The following is a 21,642-nucleotide window of genomic DNA, read 5'->3' on the forward strand; positions in this document are numbered from 1 at the left end:
TTTAGTTTTGATTCCAAGTTTGTTTCTTTTTTCAATTTTCTTTCCTTTCCTGGAGAATGAGCTCTCAGCTGTGTCCAAACTACAAAAACAAAGTTATTTTCAGGCATGGATCCTGTCTAAAATGGAGAGTAGGTTTGTGCTATTTTCTCCCTCCATATTTTTCAAAATAATAAAAAAATAATCTTAGTATATGTATAGTAATACCTAATTTAAAATCCAATGTAAGCTTCTGTATAGTAAAGAGAGACCAGATAAGGCATCAAACTCATTAACTTATACATAAGCTATGGCTGCTTGAGTGCCAATACCATTGCATTATACCTAGGCAGAGAAGAGGAAGGAAAAAAAAAAAAAAGTAAAATCCAGCTGACTAAGAAGTAATTAACTTCGCTGCTTCATCTTTTAACATTTTAGGGTGGAAGGAGGCCGTTTTCACAAAGTCATTGTGACCATTTAACTCTAATCGGGAGTTTCTGAATTCAAGAATCTTTAAACACATTATTGTTAAGATCCTAATATCACATTCTAATATGTGATGAACTAATATTAACCAGAGGTGGCTGTTTTAGAAAAAATAGCATGAATACAATTAAGAAAACAACAGGACAAGACGTAGGAAAACCAGTGTTTTTTGGATGCCTAGTTAGCCAGAACAGATTATTGTGCAACTTCAGTTCCTAGGCATGGGCAAGTAAAAATACCTAGTGGCACTAAACTGACCTGCTATCTTTCCAACCACTAAATCGGCACTCATTTATATTTTGTGGTCTGCACACAAGCACACAAGTTTTCTGCTGTATTGTTTTTGAGCACAGAGGCAGTTAAAATAGCATGAAAAATGTATCCTATAGCTACAGGTAAACATCACAAAACTCTCTGGCCTACTGGGTTTCTCATTTTAACTGCAGTGTTGCAGCTGAAGCACACAGTCAAAGGAGATGTAGGCTTAGACTCAAACAGATGCACAGTGTACTGAGACGTTTCTGCTCCCAGCACTTGGGGCTCAACTGCACAGGCAAAAACCTAGAACTGTTCTTTGTGCTTTGGCTGCCAGTTTGCTTGGCTCTCATCTATCTGACATCAAGTACCATCCACAGATCTCCATAATCTCCAGTGATAAAAGGCATTGAGAAGTGTTTTCAGCTGCAGCATTAAAGTCTGTCCATGCCTGCTTATACAGGAAGATAAAACATTCTCTGTTCCTTTCCCTTAAAGCAGCAAACATAAGACAGTGAGGTTTTGGTGTTGTGGTTGTTTTGGGTTCCCCCCCTCCTTTTTTTTTTTTTTTTTTAATGTAAACTAACATTAGACTTTCTTTTTCTCAGGGAAGCTCGGCACAATACAGCCAATAGGGCCTTACTGGGTAGCTGCCAGATGACAATATCACGTCTCAAAAAAGGTTTCCTTTTCTAGCTATCTCTGTGTTATTTATAGGCAAAAAGCAATGAATACAAAAAACTCAAGGGAAAAGGGAGAGACAACATCGAACAACTTGGAACTTTATTCAATTACTGCCTGAGAGAGAAATATTTGCCAAGGTCTCTTTGAATAGCTCTAAAAGAGTTTCTAGTACAGGGGAAAAAAGTCCATTATTCACAGATCTGGCAGCCTGGAGATAAGGAAGAAGATTTAATTTCTAAATAAAAGGACACTTAGTATTAAAACCACCTTTTTTTTTTTTTTTTTTTGAGAAGTGTTAGCTTACTTAAGAAAGAGTGCCTAGGACAGAAAAGCAGCTGGGGGAGAAGTAGTGTAGGCAGAATTGCAGTTCAATGGGCCAGCCAGGAAATTTCAGTGGAACTGCTCCCTTGCTTTAAATTAGGCAGCTGCTTATGCACACAGCAGAATTTTGCCAAAGTGCACTGTTTTTTGTCTTGATTTTCTGAGAAAATTAGGTTCTTGTTATTGTGCTGCCTCTTCTGCTTCCTATTCCTGTCATGAAGGCTTCGATGGGTTGGTCAATTCCAATCAAGTTTGCTACAAAGCTTGAAATACCAGAGTTATCCACTGCCCTCAGCCCTTTGAAGACCCACAGTTGTGAAAAGAGCAGTAACTATTCTTCTCTACTCACCTAATCTCGGTGGAAAAAGTACAAACAGCTCAACTTAGATTTGTTTGGGATGGCCCACCTCATATTTGGGAGGCAACAGCCAGCATCTCCTTAGCTCTTAACCAGCCTTAGGACATGCTGCTTCCTGCACTGTGAGCGAGCTAAATAAAGATAGGCAAAGATGGTGGAGAGTGCTGAGGGTGTGTGTGTGTGGTGGTGTTTTTGGCATATATGTGTGTGCCTACATGTGCATGACAACAGTAGGAGGGTAGGCCACTACATACTGAGACAGGGAGGGAGCTAAAACTATAACTACGTAGGAGTTTACGCAAGACTTGAGGTCAGAAATGCAGGACAAATTCATAGGGTGATGCAGTTCTGTGAGGCCTGCTGTTAATGGCCTAACTGCTCACCCACTGTGCTCATCACTCAAGAGGCAGAGAGCCCTGCCTCTTTCTTAATTAGCCCTGGAAAATTAATGATCTATCACTTCAACTTGCTATATTACAACTTCTGATGATAAACAATAGATTAACCACTCAGGAAGCAGCACCCATAGCAACAGACTTACCTCAGCATTCATAAAACCCCCCCACCAAAATCCAACAAGCTAGCACTCAAAGGAGGTTCAGTGAAGAACACCTGAACATGCACACCCCTTTAAGGAGCTCCTGTGCTCCTAGTTTGCCATTGCCACAGGCAATTAGTCTCAGAATCAGCAGAAACATTAAACTAAATACACTTGATGGAAAGCCTAGGATCTACTGACTTTCCCTATACTGTTAAATTCCTACGATTTTACAACATTGTAAGACAGAAATTAAAATCAAACATCAGAAACAAGGCTATGGAGTGATCAATGAAATTTCTGATAATGACACTGAAGTCCAATTGAAGTAAATTTTAAACACTTTGCTGCTTGAATGTACTCAAGCCTTGATTTAGCCAGCTATTCAGAGAACAATAAAATATACTGTCATTGTATATGTTTTTTTCATAACAACTTGTAGCTCAGTTATCTTGCTCTGCAAATACAGAGGAAAAATGACAAGGCAGATCTAAAATGGGGCAAATAAGAACACTGGGAGTTTTTAACCCGCAAATCCAGTCTGAGTAAACAAGGCCTGTTACAATTTTTAATTTGAACACTGAAGCTCTTGGCCCATTAAACTTCTTTTACTGTTAATTAAACCACTACAACGTCAAGTCTTAAATTAAAAACCAGGCAAATTCTGTGTTTATACAAGCCTGGCATTCTTTCAGTTGAAGGAAGAAAACCTACTACTAGTCGATCCACCCAGCTGTTTTGCTTAATCTCCTAGAGTAAGTAGGTAGGAGCAACCCTCTGCCCTCCTCAAATGTCTTACTGAAGCGACTTCCTGATGGTTCAGCTATCCAGAAAGATAAACTGTCCTCTCTCAAGGGGCTGTGATGGACAGTAAGGGTGATCAGGTCCACCTGGATTTTGCCAGCAATTGAAGTGAATAAAGCCTTTCCCCAGCCAGCTCTTTAGCTCTTTGGCCAGTCAGGCCTAGAACCCTAGCAACATCTTAAGTGTATTGAATTTAGATCTTGTTGAGAATTTTGTATATTATTTATGAGAATGGATTGATTTTTCTTTTCTGTAAGGGAATAATATAGCATGTATCCCTCCCTCCCCCATCTGTACTTCTGGTAAAATAATTCCTACATAAATACCAATATATTAGTGCCAGAAGCATTGCACAGTTTTAAAAGACTGCCTCGTTTTGTAGCTCCTCTCTTTACCAGGGATTCACAAGGAATTTATGGAGAAGAAAAAACCTAAATACAAAGGAAATTCACACTTACCTTTCCTGCTTGCTGTGGGTGGCACACTACAGTATAAAGTTAAGTTCTCTAGCTACTTGCTTGCTGTCCTTCAGTCACAACTATACATTATTTAGATATTTACTTAATCTTGTTCCAAAGCATATTAAAATTGAGAAGAACTGAAGCATGGAGATGGGTAGGAATAGTATCTTTCTTCCTCTCACCATGTATTATGCACATTTGCTCTTTTCTAGCTTACACTTGATAAATTAGAAAGACTTACACAATCTACGTTCATGCAGTTCTTTCACAGGATGTTTCCATTTTCATAAGACATTTTAAAAAATCAGCATGTAGGGCAAGAAATATAGGTTTATGAAGTGAGATTATGGCAGAATTTGGGTTCCTAGATTAAAAACTGTGATCATGAATGTGTGATTCTGCTGAACAACCGTTGGGCCATGAAGATGTTCTTAATTCCAGAGATCACTTCTGGCTTTACTTCTACAGATTTTAAATACTGTGTGTTGAGTTGAGCACCTCTCCAGACAGTATGCTGGGTTTGGATCCAATTCTAAGCATGGGATTATAACAGTTCCAAATTACAGCTAATACTACCAGTGTAGCAGAGGTAGAATGTTTAGTTAGGTGTCAGTGGATTTATTTCTCTGGAGCATTTGGGCTCTTGTGATCCATTCTTAATCAACCATCCTCCAGAACAAGGTTGCCTCTATTCAAATAGTTCTTTGCCCCTTACCCTACCTGATGATTTTTGCTTCAAAAACTTATCTACTGTTTTCTCTTAATGAAAATGTGTCTGCTTCTGCCCCTGTTTTCTCCCCCTTCTTTCTCCCATAACTATGAAGACATTAGTATTTCCATCTACACCCTCACAGAGCATGAATCAGGTTATAAACAGAGAGGAGGAAGAGAAAGAGATGGGCCTTGCTCAGAAATTTTCTATTGGGAAATAAAAGGCTACAAAAGTTAACTTTAGTTGTTGGCCAGTTACAAAATGTCACAGCAGTAGATATTTCTAAACATCTTTAAAAAAAAAAATGCACACATCGAAATCAGAAGTAGTATATCATCTTATTTCACGAGAGCAAGTTTTTATTTATTTAATCTAAAGAGAAAGATTTAAGATTACTACTTCTCTTTCAAAGCTTGAGATTAAAAGTTATATTTAAACAAGCATCCTAACACCCTTTACTGCATTGGGGAAATGCAGTAAATCCAAGAACCTGAAAGTGAAACTTAGTGTCCACCGAGCTGCAGCATCTTAAGAACTGATGAATAGAAACTGAGGCATTTACTGGAACACTGTCGTACCTGTTTTCAACAGCCAAACAAATGGCTGCAAAAGAACTCACATGGTTTCCCACCCCTGAAGTTGCTATAAGACAGTTCAGTGGCAACACAAAGGAACATCTTAAATCAATCAGCAGGTAAGCAAAGAAACGCTCAGTGGAAAAACAACTCTCCTCTCAGTTTTGGGAAAAGCTTCTGTATAGAAGCAGCCTTGCTTGGTGCTGAGGGAGAAGGGGACAAAAGTTTGGAGGAACAAGTCTCCAATGTTGAGATCAGTTCAGCTGCACTGAAGTCACAGTCTTTTACAGTCTTTCACTGTGCTTTCACACGCATTGATATGGTTAATATCCAGACTGCATAAAAGGAGGTTTATCACTAGAGCTGCACCCCCGTGGCATGGCTGTTGGTTATATCAAGGTTAAAGTGGTATAGTTACAAGCTTGGCAAGGAAAATGAATAAGCCTAGTCTTCTGCTGGCTTAATCAGATTCAGGCTACAGCAGCAGCCAGTACTGAAATTACCCTGCTAAAAAAAGCCCCTGCAATTCTTTCTTGCCCAATGATGCCTTACCATCGAGTGTGCTAATGCCCATCTTCTACAAGTCCTGAAAATAAAACAGCACTACAAATCACAACTGGGCTTGCTTTGTGGAAAGTTACTCTAACATCTAGAACTGGGCCAAATACTTACCAGGGAGAACAACTTCACCCTGTTTGTAACAAAAAAACCCACTAAGTGCAGTTTATGGGCACAATAGTAAAACCCTGGCCTACAATCACAGCACTTGCATTACTCTGATATAGCTGTACTCAGCCTGTGCTGCCACTCATGCATTTAAAGTTTTGCAAAATATTCGTATGACCTGCCAGATATGCCCTCCAGTGATCACTCCAACTTTGCTGCTGCCACTGTTGCAGCATAGCCCGGGGTGCTCTGTATCTCATCATGCTTCAGATGCACTGGGCCTGGATTCTGAGGGCAATACACAGTTGGATACACTGCCCAGACTTCAGAGGGAAAAGCTTAAATGTAACTGCACAGCCCAGTCATGCCTGTTGCGTTAGTGCAGAAATAAACATTTGAGAAATTATAATTTTTGCCCTTGGAACTGAGCCCCTGGACCTCATACCCTGTATCTGCTGAGCCAGTATCTTCATTCTCTAGACTGTCTATCATGCTCCAAAGAACAAACTGAACCAAAACAAAAAGCAGAAGAGTATACACTCTGCTGGCTCTGACAGCGACACAAAACTAAGGCATTCTATTTATCTCCTTTCCCCCTTCCCTCCCCTTACCCTCTTCTGGGCATTTAGAAGAAATCTGTTTCATATCATCTGACCCCTTGTTTTAAATGGGAAGGATACAGTTATCATGCCATTAAGGACTCCTTGCAAGTACAGTTTTGATCCCTAGCCAGTGCAAATCCCACAGATCTGCTCAGCACCTTTCAGTCAATACTTCAGACTAAGAACAGAACTAATCCTGTCCCTTTGTATGCAAATATTTGTATGATAGATAAAAACAAAAGGAGGCTGCAACCCGTAGTACTGGTGCACATACCACGTCCTGACAAAGAATAAATCACATCTCTGAAGGGCTTCCTTTAAACTGGATACCGATGCAGTAGTCATAAAATGAACAATAGGTTTCATTATAGACATAAGAAGGTAGCAGAATGCAGCAGTAGTTAAGACTGTAGCTCAGAGAAAGCACGTGCATGGCATCCAGGTCCTGGGACATACTGAGAGCTTTGAGTAAGATTTCACAGAAGTTTAAGTGAATCTCAGACAAGATGCTGTCATCCTGTGCCTGTCCTTCCCTCCCCATCTCTCTCTTGTGCCAGCAGTAAAGTTCATGTGGCTCTATAACAAAAAGTTCTGGCAAAGTAAGGAGAAATAAATTATTTTGGATTGTTTTTCTTTCTTCCATCTAGACTTCAGGCAGTTTACCACCCTCACCACAGTCACGGGAGCAATATTATAAATGCAAAGGAGAGGACAGGCAGGGCTGTACAGTGGACACCAGGGAGAAAGAGCTGCCAGGACCCACAGCAAACCAGCTGAAGCTGATGTGGAATCATGTTGCTGTCACTTGATTCTTTATTCACAGAATGGAGATACTGAACCTCTGAACAAGTTCACAAAGTCCTTTCCTCAGTTATTTGCACCCTTCTAGAAAAAGTATAAAATAAACCAGACCTCAAACACTGACAACCCATTTGGGTCAACAGGGGTAGCACTGCCTTAATGGACTGAACCACGGGAATATTCTGTCTTCAGACTCTCCAAGTTGAGTGCAGAAGAGCTTTTCATCTGAGCTGTACAGGCTAGCTCTTAATACCAAATGAACAGTGATGTGAAGAGAGAAGAATTTCTGCTATGCAAAGATGACATCTAGCCAGAGAATGTCAAAAGCTTGGAAGCCAGTTCTCAGGAAACAGGCTGCAAGACATGGAGGATGCCAAAGCAAGCTTGTCAAATGCATGCCAAGAGAGTGAAAAACACAAATGTGGTTGACAGAAAGTGGTCATGTCTTGATATCCCATGCCTGAGAGCAGAAAGCAGCTGATAGCTGGACAGAAAGATCCTAGATCAACCAAAACAAATGAAGGAAATTCCCACTTTATAAACAGTGAGACTGAGTGGAAATCTGCACAGCCACACCTAGAGAAAGAATACTTCAAGCCTCTCCCTGCCTCCCCTCCTGACAATGTGACCATATCCTCAATATCAAACTATTTCAAGATTATGAAAACGTGTTCCCTAAGTGCATCTCCTGTCAAAACATTAAAAGCTTTCTGAACAGGACAGGAACAAATGAGGAACAAATGATACAGGCAAAAATGGAACGGTAATGCCTGTAAAACACAGGCAAGGTGGGGGGGGAGAAAATATTTTTCTCTGTAGGGTCTTCAGGCACTGAGTATTGAACTCTGGAGAGTGTCTGGATTGCTGCAAGATACTCTGCAGTAAATCCAAACACTGCATACTGCCACCTTCAATTTGGTATTCTTCACTTTCCATTTTGTTGTCTCCATGGGATTATCAGCTGGAAAAGGACACACTTGATGGTTTCTGAGACCTCAGATTCCATTATTCTGCCACAACACTTACTAATTATAAATGCTTTGCCAAATATCTGATGTTTTCACTGGCTGAAAGCCCATGCTTAATGGGCTGATAAAGAACAAGTGCTGTCAGAGAATGGCATGTGATTGGTTAATGGGTCAGCTGAAACTGTGCCCTCAGGAGGTGCCTGCCTGAGCAAACAGCATAAATGAACATTTCCTGGGTGAGAAGCTGAATGAATTCCACTCCTAGAAGAAAACTGCATCTATTTAACTATTCCCAGTGCTACTAAGGCTTCCCCTACTGTGTTGAAAGTTGAACATCCAATGCAAGTTGCTCTCCCAAGAATGTCATGACCTATCTCCAGTGACTAGAAGACAAGATATCAAACAATATAAGTGAGCTGGGCTCAAAGATGATTTTTGCCAAACAGACTGTGTTTGGCATAAATACCTGTTTCTCCCTTTTCTGGGCACACTGAGGATGCTTCCAACACTAATCTGCATATTCTAACTGCTGTATCTAAGATGTTGTCCTTTTTCTCCTACTGTTCTGTTTCCTCTCTTGCTTGCTCTGAAGACCACAATTCCCTTGCTCTGTCCTCTCCCTTTCCTGCATTACTGCTCCACATCATCATCAATTCACACCCCAAAACCTGCAAGAAAACAGAGAAATGAAAGTTTCAATTTGCTTCTCCTCTGCATCCTACCCCCTCCCACTTAATCATTTGGAGCACTGTTTTTAGAGAAGGTCCAAAACCCCAAAACCAACACGGGTCACTGCAAGGTGCTCTATGAGTAGTGTCCCACCTAAGCAGGCAGAACAGACGCAGGCTGGGGAAGGGACAGAAGACAAGCAGATCTCTACCAATGCGATAGTGCCCACATGCTTCAAGTATTTTTTATTTTTAGGATTACATCCTTTCTGGGAAACCATGTCAAAGTACATTAGCTAAACAAAGGTTTGAAGTGAGAGAGCAAAGACCAAACAGCTCAAATAAGATGGAGATCAGCAAGAAAGCTTCAGAAAGCAACTCAAGGATGTCAGCAGTATCAAAGGGTTGTTTTCTGAAAAGCTTCAACAGCTTCTCTTCTGGCTTCACCTTAGTTGGCTTCCTTTGCTTTGCTGTTTTTTTTCAAAAAGCCTTGTGCTGGTGGAAAGGGGAAGACACCTGAATGAATGTTAGTATATCTGGCTCCTAGATTCTTCAGGCCTTTGTCATCTAAGCGCTCTCAACAGCTAGATATGCCTTTGTCTCAGGTTCTAGAGGTTACATGGATGACATGCCTTTAATTTGACTTATCAGCTGAGTGGATGCTCATTCAGTAATCTGATGAAAGACATTTGTAGGAAGATTTCCAGAAAAAAAAACAAATAATAATTTTTCTTGAAATCAAACAGTCTAGTTCCTAATAAAAAAAAAATCACTCATTTCTTAAACTTCCGTTCCATTAAGTGTTTGCTTCTATTGCACCAAATTTAGGAAGTTAACACTATGGATATGGTATGGGGGGAAAACAAAGCAAAGCGCTCCACACCCTGTCCTGTCACTCAAACCTGTCAGAGGCTTTGAGGAACTGTATGAGAGAACAGCAGGGAACTACGGGAGAGACAACAGCAAAGGAGTGCAGAATGCTCTGGAAATGAATAAACCTCAGGGCTGGTTTTCTAGATACACTCAGTTCCTGACTTCTGATTTATTGATTATGCCCCTTACACCTTTCCAGTTATTTATCATTCATTTTACTTGCTATCTCACCCATATTCTTTTGGTAGTGCTGTTGTCTTAGAACTATATTCAGTGGTTTATTTGGTTTTGCCAGGGCAGAGGAGGGGAACAGAAGCCACCATCACCTGGAGACTGAGTGATTAATCTCTCTGAGATATTTGTAAAATTACAGAACTGGGTTTTACAGACTAGACACATTTGTAGGGCTATCTTTCTATTAGATGGAACATTATTGACTCAATTCTGTTCATGATGTTTAGACTTAATTCCAGAACCTGTGTTGAGTGAACATTTCGGTATCCCCACATCAGCATGTAGTGTCTTATAAGGGGAAGGTAACTTCTGTGAAGGTTGCAAGGCAGGGCAAATTAGGCCACTTAGTAGCACCAAAGTTAGCATCTGCATAACCCATCCAGGCTCAAAGCTAGCTAATATAACAGGTCTCTATCTAGTTTGTTGGGAATTCAAACACCACACTAAAAAAGAATAAAGATATGTGTTAATAAGTTTTCACATGAACTGAAATAACTTTGAAATGACATACCTATTTCAGTGGTGGGCATGCGACAGCAGTCTGCAGACAGGCTTTTCACTACCTGTTGACTCCTGGGTTTTGAGCCATTAGCTGCTATAGCTGCATCAGCAGAAAGCTAGAGGGTGGATGAATAGAGTAACAAGTCGTAGGAGTTGAGCCATCTTTGAGTTCAAACTCAGGTAAAACTTCAAATTGCTGCTTATCATCAACCTTGTTGAGATCCCGGAAGTGACAGTAATAGTTTCACTTTTCATTCTCCTGGTTCAGCTGTTGTACCCAACACTGAGGGAGGAGCTCAGTTTCTATTTCTCAGTAACAGCCTCTTCACCCTTAGGTTTCCAAACTGAAGGATTCTTATACATTTCCCCAAACACTCCTAGGTTCCTCAAGAAAAGCAAAGACACTGACCACCCACATCTATTCTTGTTTGCAATGGACCAGCAGGTGCAAGGCCATTCCTTCACAACAATTTTTCAGTGCAGTGGGTCACATTTAAATGTGTTCAATACACATTCTGCATTTTGCTGAAACAGCCCAAAACATCTGTTCTGTGATGGGAACCAGCAAACTTCCATGACATAAGCAGGGTGTCCAAAAGTCACTGGCAGGGAGTGCATAAATCAGACTTCTCCCCCTCCAGCTACTTCAAAATACAGAAGTTTTGATATTTTAGTTCTGGATATTTTAGTTCAGTTCAATCTATTTAAGCTAAATCTGTGTCTGGTGTTACATTTGTTCTCACTGATGGAACAAGCAAAACAAAAATACTCCTACCAACAATTCCACATGAGCTACTTCCATGTTTTTTTCCCCCATCTATATTCATGATTATGTTTTTGTACTTTCAAATCCATATCGTTTAACCAAAACTGGTTGCAACACACACAACCCAAGAAGAGTTGCATCAATGTATATAAAGACATGAAATCTTGCAAGGTAAAATGCAGGAACAAATGACTTAAACCATTTTCTTCAAGGAAAAATATATTGAAACGACACACTTTTGAGTGTAATTTAAATTTAAGCTTCTTCATGACTAACTTGACAGTAAAAGTCCATCTCTGAAACACAAATAGTGAAACAGTCACCCATAGGATGAACTTGCAGGCATGGTTTGTTTCACCAATGGACAAAAAATGATGATTAGATACTTTTTCCATTAAAAAAATGGTTTGGAGTTTAACTAATTTATTTTGGTAGGACAAGGAGTCTGTAGTTGGTATTACTGTCTTCATGTTTTGGAGAACACTTTTTTTTTTTTTTAATATTCCCATAGAAAATCATTTGAAGGACAAAAAAAAAACCCTTTTCCTTTTCATGTAACAAATGGCTATGGCCTAAACCAGTAAGAGAGCTTAAAATTAGGGCTTCTAATGTAACCACTGAGACATTTCAGACTTAATTACATCTGAAAAAGACTTAACCACCCATTTCTCTCCAGTTTCACACAAACAATAATTGCCCCTGTAGCCACACTGCAACGTTTTAGAATCAACCACATCCTAGAGGAGCTGGAAAAGAAAAAAGGACAACAAAACAGACTCCAGAGTATCTGTCCAGGCAGAACAGGCTCATTGATCGGTCAAGCAGGTCTCCCTTCTGCTGTAAGAATTAGAACGATTCCACTGAAGTCAGTTATTCTATATCAAACACCTAAGGCAGGTAATGCTCTACTTCCTCGCTTGGCTTTCTACTGTAGCTCTTGTTGATTTACATGAAGATACAAAGAGAACATTCCTGAGTCTGTATGTACTTATGGATGTGTGTACACATGTACTTATGATCATCCTTATTAATCTACTTTAAAAAACCTCAGTATTTTTACTTTAACAAGCTGTGTAGATTTTACTGCAAGCTGTAATCTTGTGTACCAAATGATATACTACTCCAAGGGAAAAAAAAAAAAAAAAGTGTTATTAAAGTTAGTGCACTAATAGAAACACAAATAAATAGCCTATATTAATAAAAATGTTGAAATTAATATCCCCACATAAATCTTACACCTCTTCCATTAGAGGCCAGCAACTATACTGTGGAAGGCGGAATGTGGTTCTCCAGTTTCAGTATGGCTGGACTACTCCAAACCTGCTCCTCTGTGACAGGCAACAAATCCTCAGTGAATGAAAGACATAGCAAAATACTTTTTACACAGTTAGGTCGTGTAATCAGCAGGCCTATACACAAGTTTATCTGATCATCACAGAGCTAGGATACTGCGGATTCAAAGCCTAAGAGATAGCAGAAAAGTCTAGGAGATTCCTGGCATGTTAGATAGTAAAATTCAGGATGCCTTTGCCTTGCTGCATTGCTGCAGAGCAGACAGCTCCCAACCACCTTCCCACTACTACATGTTTCAGACTGACTATTGAAGCAGCGTGGAGCAACAAGCTGCTTTCTTTGCTCCAAGACTGCAAAGTCCATTGAGGGCCATGTACTTATTTTATGCCTTGTACATACAGGTTTTTTTTTTCTATCTTGGCTCAAGCAGGCTGGGTTACAGATTCCCACTTTATTCTGTTTATGCACTGCCTGCTTTAATATAAACAGCAGGATTTCACATTTCACATTGAGCGTAAGATCCATCCTCCCTCCCAAGTCTTCTGGAATGAAGGAGGAAAGCTAACAAAACAAGGTGCTCCTAGCCTGCCAGATTAGAGTTGCTAGAGATCTTCTTGGTTCACTATACAGAAGTGATTATTGGATCTACCATCTAAAAACGAAACAAAACATTGCAGGAACATGTTACTGTATGGATAGATTTGGAATTGCTCCAGAACAAACCCTCCACACTGTGAGCCAAATGTACCTGAAAGGCTGGCACTCTCTCAGTCAAAGGATCATCTGAGCGAAGAGGTACAGGTTTCCTACTCTGGGTGGACTGAAGCCAGATACAGCTGCAGATCCAAATCTCAGTGCAAGCACCCAAGTGTATCTTTACAAAGGCCCAGCTCAGAGCTTGTGGAAGTATGTCCCAGCTTTCTGATTTCAGGTGGGATGGATTATATTTTTAATTTTTCCTTCTTACGCTGAAAAAAACAAATGAAACCACCCAAAAACAAAACAAAACAAAACAAACCACCAAAAAACCCAGTCACAACCTAATAACTGACCTAGAACTCAAGCCTGAGTTGTATCTCAAACACTGACAAAGGCAGTGTATTTTGTTGTTTCTACTGCTATGTCTGAAAATTGCCCATTTGCGGAACTAACTATACTTTAATTCTCAGAGTTGAGAAATACTGTGGTTTTCTTCCCTATTGTTTCCCTAATCTAGGAGCAATTCAGAGACATGACAGCTCCACGTGTAAAACAGAGTAAGAACATGTAATGCTGACATGTCAACTAGCCAGAAATAAATCTGTCTGTATGTCTGCCTGCCTTTCCCCTTCCCTAACATGGCTTTCTTCACAGGAAAAGCATATCCTACTGAACTCTGAAAGACACCTTGTGGCTCAGGTCTGGTTGGACAGAAGAGCTAACTTCTTGCAAGATTCCAAGTTGAGTAATTTTGGTTAAGGAAGGCTTGCATGAAAGTTGCTTAATACACTTCAATTGAAATACTGTCTCATTAAAAAACCTGAAATATCCATTCCTCCACCTTCATTTTCTCCATCAGAAAGCTTGAAATTATAGATTTTGTTCATTTAGTGTTCCCTGAAATTCGTTGGTTTAGATACTTTGTATGTAACCAAACCACGAGTCAGGTTTGAAACTTAGCTGTAGGCCCCTTTAGGCACAGCAGTGTTCCCTACATGTAACATACTGCATGACACAGAATATATAACCTGCACAGGAAGGAAGAGACATAAATGATCATAAAGGTATGAAGACTTCTCAGCTACTATTCCCAAGAGGCTCTGCAGAGGTGTAGTTGGACTGATTAGGGATCATCACTGCGCCAACATTAATACTTTTCTGAAGTTTTCAGATTACAGAGGAGGTGGGAAGCTGCTCTTCAGACAACTCTTGTTGGTAGCTGAGGTAATATTCCAAATGACCCTCATACAGACTAGCTGAACAATCAGTCTGTGTTTGTCCTATTAATTTTCTTAAAACATCTATTCATTCATCATAACACGCTATTCTAAGGGATAGCATTAAATGGAAAAGCTTCCTCATCCATATCAGAAAAAAATCTTGTCTAGATGATGTGTTTTAACATCAGATATTACACATAATCTCTTACCACAGGAAATGCAAAGCAGTCGTCAGTAAAGACAGTTGCTTTGGGTTCAGTTGTTGAGTCATCCACAGACTTTATGTACAATTTTGAGCAATCAGCCTGTGATATGCTTTCCTCATCTTTAATACAGAAATAATGCCACTACCTTACACTCAAGTCACACCCCCTACCCTACACACAAGTCATCACTGCAGACTGTAACTTTGTGTAACAGGGTTTGACTTTTAATTCACGTCAGTACAGCACCTAGTACAACCCAATTTCAGTTTCAGTGTGATCAGGGACATTTGTGCAATACAGTGGTGGAGAATGAGATGGTTTTGCATCAGCTTCTGGTCATCCAGCTTAGAGTCAGGAATTAAGAATACAGCATTAAGTGTTTCATGTTAATAAGGTTAGTCATGGAACTATGCAGAAAATTCAGCTTCCAGAAAGAATGGTACATTATCAACCAGGGAGCTGAGGAAACCCTGCCAACACACAGGTACATTCTAACAGCAAATCCTGCATTTGTTTTCATGTAAATACTGAAAATAACCAGACTAGTTTCCCTCAGATGAATTCATTCATTCAGGATAATATTTAAATTACTGTTCTAAGAAATACATGAGTGAGTCTTGGGTAAGTCTCATTGCTAATAGTGCCTTATAGGACATGGACTGCTGGCTACTTCTGGTTCTTCATTCTGGAATATCTAAAAAAAGCTTTACAAGGAGTTCTCTATTTCTTTCTGTATACAGACTTTCTATTCCCATTCTAGTTGTTTTCAGCTGCTTCCTGAGAAATCTTTTTCTAAAAGACAACGCTCCACATGAAAAACTGTACAGAAACAAGGCCTTCCATGGCCTGACAGATACTCTGTGCAACAGACTGATCAAGTGCGACTGTTCAGAGTCATTCTGATGAACAGTTATACATTGTATTTGACCTTTGCTGTGGGTTCTTATGCTCATGGATGCTGTATTTTCAGTACTGTTACTGATCAAGCTCAAGCAGTTAAAGATTTCTTCATGCTTACCAACACTTAACACTTTCCTCCTTTGCCCTATTAAGGGGGAAGTTTGTCACAGTTCCAACTCAGAGACAGCAAAAGGGAATGTCTGAGAGCTACTCACCTACCCCAATGCTTCCACATTATTTCAAAATACCTTTCCATCTGTTTCAGCTAAGACACCTGACTGCCACTGAAGCAGATGAAAAGAGTTCACATGTTCCCTTCTAGTGACTCTGGTTTTGTACTGTAATGGCTTAAACTGTGCCATTTTTGCATTTTTTTTTTTTCCAAACAACTGTGCAACTAATACCTGAGGCTTTTGCAGAGATGGCCTGTGCATCATACCCTTATGGCTGAATTTAAGGCATTTCACAGTATCTTGCTGAATTTTCTTTCTTAGGTATCATGCTTCTTTTAGCCTACATACAGACTCTTAAAACAGTTTCAACGTTCTAAGACTGACTCACACATTCAGTTTGACTTCTTAGAGGATAAATCATTTCCTTACTGTCACTAGTACGAAGCAGGAAGGATGGAAAAGAATCTAGAAACACTGCTATCTTTTTTCTTTCTTTTTAAATTAAAGAAATCCCAGGCTTTTTTTCAAATATCAAAACTCTTACCATGAACTAATCAGACTGGACAATATTGAACCACTGCAAATTATGACCAAAACATAAATCAAACAATCCTAGAAGCTAGGAGGAAGACTTTTTTTTCTTAACATTTGGAAGTCATTCAGATGACTCAGAGTTACGGTGCAAACATAAAACCAAAAGGTTTTTTTGCAGCAATTTTCAAAGTTACAGGTATTCATTCCTTTATGACAAGTAGGTATAAAGATTAATGTTTATCATCAACATCAAAGCACTTCACAAACATGATCTAAGCTTCACAAGTGCACCATTAATTGTTCGATGCAAATATATTTGAAAAGGGTGAATTAAGAAACAGACAGGCTGACAACCTGTTCAAAGTCCTACTAAGCTAAAGCAAAGGTGAAGCCTGCTGATGCCAGGATAACACATAGGCTGTGCACTCAGTGTGAACGCATCTAAATGCAGCTATAGAAAAGTCAGGTCTGATTTCTCATAACAAGTCTGATTTTCTTTTCAGATTCAAAGAAAAAACAGAGGAAGCTTAGCTCCAAAGACTGTGGTTCAAAGAGATCTGTGGTTTTGAAGAATTTGACAATCTTCCCTCCCCCACAAAACATCTAATATGAAGATCAGTTCAGAAACACACAAAGAAGCTTGCAAGACCTATTTTAACCAAAATTTAGCTGAGCCAAGCAAGGCTATTTCCCTCCAAAGCATTCTGGCAGCTATGTAACAATTACAAATTATCTAGCAGACAGTGGTTGCAAGCAACACTTTCACAGGAAAGCCTTGAAGCTGATAAGCTGTGATAAGCAAATTCAAGTGAACTGCATGATGGAGAAGCAGCAAAGCAAAGCTGCTAACATCTTGTTCCCAAGAACTCTGGAATGAAGTTACACCCTTCCCACATCAGCAACAGGATTTGCATAGGATGATACACTGGTGGTATAGAAAGAGTATGACTTAAATGCAAGTGTGGCTGTGGACAGTTAAATCTGATATTCTTACAGATGACATATGACTTTTACAGTATCAGTTAAGTAACTGATATCCTGAATAGAGATCAAAATTACATATATACTACTATATACTGATGTTTCTTTGCCCTCGGACTGTCCTGTCAAATCAGCTACTATTTTCCTTCTTCGTATGACTTAGAAGTCTTCTCTCTAAAAGTTTCAATACTTTAATACCTGAAATAAGATCAAGTTACACATAAGTTAACAAAGGGTTTAAAATTTATCAGAGAGAAGTCAAAACAGAACAGCAAAGTCTATGACCAGTCAGACAAAGCAAAGGGACTTTATTTTCAGCTTAAGGTATTATCTGCTATGAAAAATGCACGCCTACACATGATGGAGAAAATGGCTCTGGTTTAAGAGATGCGGGCAGTCCTAAACTTTCAAAAGGTTTTAAGCATATAAGCAACATTATATGTCTGTCTTGTTAAAGATGCTGGAAACTACTGTATTATTTAAAGACACTTGATTTTTTATTTTCTTTTTAAATATAAGAAACCTTTCAAACTGTCATCTACTAGAAACATATATAAAAAACTCCTGAGTTGCTTATACAGAAAATAAGACCCCAAAATGCTAAGTTCAAATTTGGTACCAGGCTCTTCCATTTTACCAAAATTATACACCAAGTAGCAAAGATTTTTGGTATAAATTCTTGAAATCACTCTGAAACATTTAAAACTCTCTTAACAGGTATCACTAGCAACAGTGAATCAGTGGCCACTAGAGCACTGCAAGAACCATTTAGGCTCTAGGTATATTATCTGCCTTTAGAGAGTGTGTAAAAAGGAGATGGCCAGAGCTTCCAGGAGGCACGAACAGAATAACCACACAAGGTGAACTTCAGAAACTTGCTCCTTTTGGTCCTTGTTTTGCGAGCACCAGGCAACATATGCTCATTTCTCAGGTTACTGTCTCTCACATCTAACAATTCCAACTTTGCTTGTTAGGACCTTTTTGAGAAACAGGAATAATGGATAGAAAAAGGCAGAGTTCATTCTACTATTTGCAACTTCTAGTTTTCCATACAGCCTCTACAAAAAGCAGTAGAAGCAAGTCAGTTGTTCTGCCTTTAGCCAACTGTCTATCCTAAGGTGTTGTAATTGTTACCAACAGTTACTACTTCCAATGGCGTTGCGAGAGGTATGTTAGCTAACAAGCAGCAGATAAGTATCACAGAAAATCCCTCTGTAACACACTGATTTAAGTTTAGAATATTAGACAGAAATTACAAGATGTGCATAGGAAGCATTCCCAAATTGTAACACATCCTAGACTATATTTATACAGATTAAATGGTCTATCAAATAGGATAAAAAATACTGGAAATACAAGGTTAGATGATTACTGGACAGCTAGATTTTTTTATGGTGCCTTGCTTTCAGTTATTTTTATTTAATTTGTTCCATCTGCACATGGATGTCAATAGATAAAATAAATTAAAATTAAAATCTAATTAATGTCTTATTTGTAAATCTTCCTCTGAATAGGGCATGAGAATTTATGAGAACCGTGTATGATTGCTTTGAAGTTTTGTAAACTCCTACAAAGACAAGATAGATCTAGATGCAGATAGTTTTGGCAGTGGGTCCTATTAGACCACTTAATCACAGACCTGTACAGTAATCTAAAAGTTTTCAAACTCAATTCAACTTGAGTAGCAAACACTGCTGACAGATATGTCTAGTTTCTTTTTAGGAGATTAACTCCACTAGTTTTTTGAAATAATTTAGATCACAAAGTACTTCAAGGCTCTCCAGCACTATTCTCTGTAAACACCAGGCAGGTTAGAGAGGGAATTACTTCTTTATCTGATCCTAAGCATTCCCCTTGGGGCTAGAAAACCAGCAGTCTCACTAAATCTGAAACATTTGGGTAGTAGGCCAATTTTGAATCTACTTTGTAGTCTTTTTATTGATGTTTTTGTTCTTACTCATTGGCAACCTCCCCTCACCAGATGTGCTACAATAACCGCTTGTGCAATTTCTCCTGTCCCATGATGGATGCAGACCTAAAAGACAATTAACTTGCTCCACTGAACAGCAGCCAGTCAGGGTGCACCAGTGAAAAAATATAGTTACCTAAATTTATGCTGCACTCTCAATTCCCCAGAAGAGGATAAAGCTCTTAGACACCAATAACAAAAGAAAAATGTCAAACCATTTCACACGCTGAATCAACAGTGAGTCACAACACTCCTAGACTCTGACTAACAGGCCAGAGAATGAAGCAACATTGCAAATAAAAAAAAAACTCCTCAATTTTGTGTGGCAAATAAAAGATACACTAAGATATAATAATGGGAAACAGTGGGTTTTTTGTTCAAAGATCTATTGCACTGGTGATTTCTTGAGTTTTTTGGGGTTGAGTTGTTTGGGTTTTTTCTCCTATTCCTCAGCAAAAAAATCACTTGTACTTCATAAATGCAGAGGGTAAATTTACTTATCATCAGATATTTCCAAAAACTGTTGAAGTTCTCATCTTAACCATGATTCCCCAATTAGTACTTGTTAGTAAGGGGCATCTACTGTTAAAAAAGGAGCTTCCCTCCAAATGAGGATATATTCCTGCCCACCTCCAGCTTGTGGCTGTTAGGGTAGTTGTTCACTTTTAGCCACCCAAAATTGAATTTCCACCTTCAGAATATTATCTTAAAGCAAAAATATGCAAACCCAACCCGTTTACTAGGGCCTGGAACTGGTGGGAAGATTTTGCAAAGCCATTTTCAGGTATTTAAAAAAAAACCCTCACCGCCTCTTGCAGATGAGTATTTACTAGCTTTTTGACGTATTTTCTCCCTTTTTAGAACTTTCTCTGTAGTTTAAACAAGCTGAGAAATTCCTAAAATTTTCCTAAAAATTAACTCAGAGAATTAAGTGTTTTGGTAGAAAAAGAAAATGAAAAAGCAGCTCTTCCTGAACTGCATGGTTTAAAATCATAATAGAAAGTCCCTAGCATAGTTTAGGTGAGAAAGGTTTTAAATACTCTGCTCTTCTCAATTTTACTAGTCTACATGAATGGATTCCCATCATCTTGTGATTTTCTAAAGACTTAAACAAAACAAAAAACAACAACAATTAAAAAATCAAATCAAGCTTCCCTTCCTTGTCCTAAAAAAAAAATATATAAAAGCAGAGAGAACAAGGGCAATTACAAATTTAAGTAACTCCCTTTGAGAAACTAGATGATTAGATAAGAGAGGCTGACAGAATTTTCTATTATTTCCCTTTTAACCATTTTGAAGAGACTTTCCTTCCACCTTCTAATTATAAAAAATTTTAGGAAGGACAGCTGTTGAAACTGAAACACTGAGTGCTAGCCACCAAAAAACCCCAGTGAATATACTGTCGCATACTCAAAAAGCAAGCCTTATCTCCATAACTCAGCAGTCCTACCCACTACTCAAAACAAGCTTGTCCCAAGCTTGCCATCTCCCTGCTGAGGAATCCACCTCCAAAGCTGATTGTTTAGTACATGCTACTGAGTAGAACTTCCTGTGCATGATATTACTCATCTCACCCTGATGAGTGACAAAAATTACAAGAGGAACTCTGCTTCACCAGGTGCATAAAATCTGTTGCAATGAAAAAGTAAATACACAGCTGCATCCTTCCTACAACTAAGACAAGATGCAAAACAGTCAAAGGTGCACTAAGATGACATGCAGTCTTGCCAACTCTTGTGATTTTATTATGAGTCTTTTAATTATAGAGAGGTTCTCAGAATCCTAATATTGGAACAGTATTAGCAGAGAATCTCATCTCCTACTGAATAAAAATGTTTCTAGCCTTTGTGACAGGTCAGAAAAACAACGATCTGTAAGTCTACTCCAGAACAACTGAAATCTTCACACAAAAGAGCACCAATACAAAGGAGTCTAGAATCTCTGAGGGAATTCATGCTGCCGTGAGGGATCTCCTCACTGATCAGATACTGTAGAATTATCCTTGACCTCTTGCCTCTCTACCTCCTTCAGCCTGAACTGGGACATCAAGAGTACTGGAGGGGAGTGGGCAGAAAAATGCTGCATTTGGTGTTAAGGCATACTCACCTGCAAGCAACTTCTGCTTCTAAACTATCAAAATTTGACAGAATTACCTGTCATCATTCACTGAGATTACTTTGACTTACTTCTTCCTCTTCTCAGCAATATGTAGTTTCAAAAACCTTATCTACTAACCTTAACAGTATATTAACAATGTTATAAATTAGTATTGAGATGTGTCAGAGTAAAGCACATGGGATAAATTTCAGTTATTTCAGTTAATTTGGTTATTTCAGTTCACAGGTTACAGCCAGGAGTAAGTCTGATTGTTATTGCATAGCCTACTGGCTTCTCTACTGCTTTTGTTTGAGAGGACAG

At 39.0% G+C, this 21,642-nt stretch overlaps 1 long non-coding RNA gene across 1 annotated transcript in view; it reads right to left on the reverse strand.

Annotated features, from left to right (window-relative positions):
- Nucleotides 1–10,627, reverse strand: part of LOC116959362 — a 51,147-nt gene extending 40,520 nt beyond the window's left edge. The window contains exon 1 of the long non-coding RNA XR_004405803.1: nt 10,494–10,627. This is a non-coding gene — a long non-coding RNA (uncharacterized LOC116959362). The remainder of the gene's footprint in view (nt 1–10,493) is intronic.
- Nucleotides 10,628–21,642: the final 11,015 nt, after the last annotated feature.

Source organism: Tyto alba, unplaced genomic scaffold (genome assembly GCF_018691265.1).
Source record: "Tyto alba isolate M040663 unplaced genomic scaffold, T.alba_DEE_v4.0 Super-Scaffold_28, whole genome shotgun sequence".
Classification (NCBI taxonomy): Eukaryota; Metazoa; Chordata; class Aves; order Strigiformes; family Tytonidae; genus Tyto; species Tyto alba.